Consider the following 3,995-nt stretch of genomic DNA (forward strand, 5'->3'; position numbering starts at 1 on the left):
ATTTGGTACTCGTAGAAATCTGTGATTTTCTTTATCAAATCCCGTATAAAAGATAAATTACAAGGTGAAATGATAATGATAACATGAATTACAATAATGAACATCCACTAGGAACCTCCAAAATCTGGTGTCACAAGTGCATGAGCATTTACTAGAAGGTACAATAACAATATAACATATGTTTGAAGTACAAAATAGACAGGATAATGTAATTAATTAAGATGGAGACTCTGTATGTTGCGGGTCATAACATGGAATGCAGCTCACCGTGAAGTCTCCGCAATAGCCGCGCCTTTGCGCCCCAAAGACCACCAAACATATATATATATATATATATATATACATGCACAATAAGTGCAGCAAGTATAGCATGAGTACGTAAATCAACGCGTACCCAGTAAGTATCTAGCCTAACCCCAGAGAAGTAGTGACGAGGGATCGACATCGACACTTACTAGTGGTTCAATAAATCAAATACAGTAGAAAGTAAACAAATATGAGGCAGGGTAAATAAACAGTATAAATAAATATAGGTACATAGTACAATCCACCTCTGAACATTAAACTCAAGCTCTTAATTATCGATCACCTCCTCAACTGGAGTATATATGTAAAATAGTTCCCACCAGATAGGACGTCACAACTCAAATCAGAAAAACTCACGGATACAATGGCTTCTTGTCAAATATTACGCATGACACTGCCGAAGCGAACGGTCCGATCCCATAAGAGTGTTTCATGAAGATGCTGAGGCGAACGGTCTGATCCCATAAAAATATGATATTGCCGAGGCAAACGGTCCGATCCCATAAGAATATTATACTGTCAAGGCAAATTGTCCGATCCCATAAGAGTGTGGTACATAATCCTGCCAAGCCAAACGGACCGATGCCATAAGAGTGTAGTACATAATCTTGCCGAAGCGAACGCCCCGATCCCATAAGAGTGTGGTACATAATCTTGCCGAGGCGAACGGCCCGATCCCAAAAGAGTGTGGTATATAATTCTGCCGAGGTGAATGACCCGATCCCATAAGAATAAGAAGCTTTAACGAGTCCTTGATCCCACTCATGAATATATGTGTGAGTTATGAAATTTAAAGAAGCTTTTCGATGAAAACGCACAACGAGAGAGAAATTTCTAAGGGAAGCACAATTATTCCGCGGCTAATCAAGTAGCTCGTCAAAACTCTTACAATAGCGAGTTTATCACTATACGCAAGCCTAGTCTTAAGTTGTAACGCAAAATAAAGGAACTAAACAGGCAAAGGATAATTCAAATAATATAATTAAAGCATGGCGTAAACCTAAGTCTACCTGGACAAATCAGGAATCCTAGCATACACACGGACACTCGTCACCTCATACGTGCGTAGCTCCCACAATACATAGCACATAAGAATATAATACCTACGGGGTAAATTTTTCATCACAGGGTTAGACAGGAGACTTACCTCGCTCCGAAGTTCCATAACCGACTCCAATGCCTCTCTAACACCTCGACTCAAAGCCAAACGATCTACAACTAGTCAAACAATGTGCAAATCAATCAAAATATACTCCAATGCTTATAATTAATCAATTTATAACAGTTTTCAACTCCGCTCAAAAATTCAATAAAGTCAACCCTCGGACTCACGTGCCCCAAATTCCGAAAATATTCGAAGATAAACTTTACCCAGAACATCACGAACTCAAATATATAATTTATTCCAAATTCCATGTCCAATTTCGTAGTCAAAATCCAAAAATACGATTTCTAGGTTTTTCTTCAAAAATCTCACAATTTTCACCAATCCTATGTTAAAATCTATATATAATCCATGTAAAATAGTTGAAAATTGAACAAAATTAGTTGCTCAAAGATTGTAGATGAAAATTCCTCTTCAAAATCGCCTCCTACCGAGCCTAGAATACCAAAAAAGAGAGAATGTCTCCAAAATCCCGTCTCCCAGCTATTTTACCAGGTGCAGATGTCGCATTTGTGACATAGGGTTCGCAATTGCGGACAAGTGTTCGCAATTGCGAACCAAGAGAAAAATCTATAGACTTCGCAATTGCGAACCAAAGAAAAAATTGACATGCTTCGCAATTGCGAACCAAGGCAAAAATCTATAATCTTTGCAATTGTGAACGTTCGCAATTGCGATATCTGAGCACTAGCAACACCAGTAATCTTTTCCGACACGGAAATGGACATAACTCTCTCATACGACATTAGAATTCGATGATTCTTATTGCTATAACGTCGTAATTACGATACGGATCTAATGGTTCAATTGAATCATAAATCAAAGGTCGTTTTCTCAATATAGTATCCTTTATATCCAAGAAAACAACACTGAAATATCAAATAAGAGCGCGACACAACCCAAACACATCCGAAACATACCCGAGGCGCCTGGGACCCCTTCCAATTACACAAACCAGTCCTAAAACGTAACATGAACCTGCTCGAGACCTCAAATTACATCAACCAATACCAAAACCATGAATCGATGATCAAATCCTCCTTTTAACTTTCAAACATTCAAACTTCGACGAACGCGTCCGAATTACACTTATACATTCCGGAATGATGCCAAACTTTACGTACAAGTCATAAATCACGATACGAACCTATCCCAAGGCTCATAATCCCAAATGGACATCGATAAAATCAAAATTTCTTTCAAACCAAACTTAGAAAATTCTAAAACCGTCGAATTGCCAACTTTCTATAATAAGAGTTGAAATGCTCACGGGCCACCCGATACTCAACCTGAACATACGCCCAAGTGCGAAATCATCATACGAACCTATTGGATCCTTCAAATCCCGATTCCGATGTCGTTAACTCAAAAGTCAAACCTTGGTCAACTCTTCCAACTTAAAGCTTTCGAATTGAGAATTTTTCAATCCAAATCTCCCGAAATTCAATTTCGACCATACGTACAAGTCATAAAACATGAAGTGAAACTACTCAAGGTCTCAAACTGCCGAACGACCTGCTAGGGCTTAAAACGACCAATCGGATCATTACATTTTACTTACTGGGATCTACAATTACAAAAACAAAAAAAAAAAAAAAAAAAAAAAAAGGAGGTAATTATTGGCGAAATCGATGGGAACAAAGATGACTATATATGAAATAATGAAGAGAGTATAAATGGAAAGCGAAAACTATTTGAAGAAAGAAATGTATTTTTCAGATTTTACGAAAAATTAGCAGGAGGAAAAAGAAGAATAAATTTGATTATTTTTTAAGGAATAATAAATTTTAAATATTTGGAGTACAATAACAAGGGGTCCAATAAGAACGAGAGAATCAAAGAGAAGGAAGAAATGAGTTAGAAAAGAAGGGGGGAAGGAAAAGAAGAATCGCGTAGGGGAGGGGGGAAAAGAAAAAGGAAATAAAGAAGAAAACATTGGAAATAAAACTATCACTCTATAATAGAGGAATACAATATAAATCACATCTTATATACATATATTTATAAGAAATTGACCTTCTATAAAAGGAATACAATCAAATAAACACTAAATGCACACCAAAATATCATTTACTCAAATACTTATATAGAAATATAGAAACGAAATTACTCTAAAAGAAATATAACAAAATATACCTACTATAATAGGAAAGTATTAAAAAAAAAGACTCCAAAGTCTCTAATAGCCTTTAATGGAGTTCTAAAATTAGTAGAATTTTTTTTTCTTTTTAATTTATCTTCTCCTAAAACGATAAGACTTTCAAATCTTTTCCAAGCACATTTGGTAAAATTTTAGGAGTATGAATAGTGAAACACTGATGATGTACGACGAGCAATTGAGTTTTATCGAATTTTATAAGAAAAAAGATGTAATTCTACTTGCCTACGTTATTATTAGTATAATATCAATAGACATTAACATGATTTTTATAGGTTAGACCAATAATTCTCATGGTTTTTCTTTCTTTTACCTCGATTCACTTTAATTAAAAACTATCTCATAAATCCATTAGTACTTTTTACA

Source organism: Nicotiana tomentosiformis, chromosome 8 (genome assembly GCF_000390325.3).
Source record: "Nicotiana tomentosiformis chromosome 8, ASM39032v3, whole genome shotgun sequence".
NCBI lineage: Eukaryota > Viridiplantae > Streptophyta > Magnoliopsida > Solanales > Solanaceae > Nicotiana > Nicotiana tomentosiformis.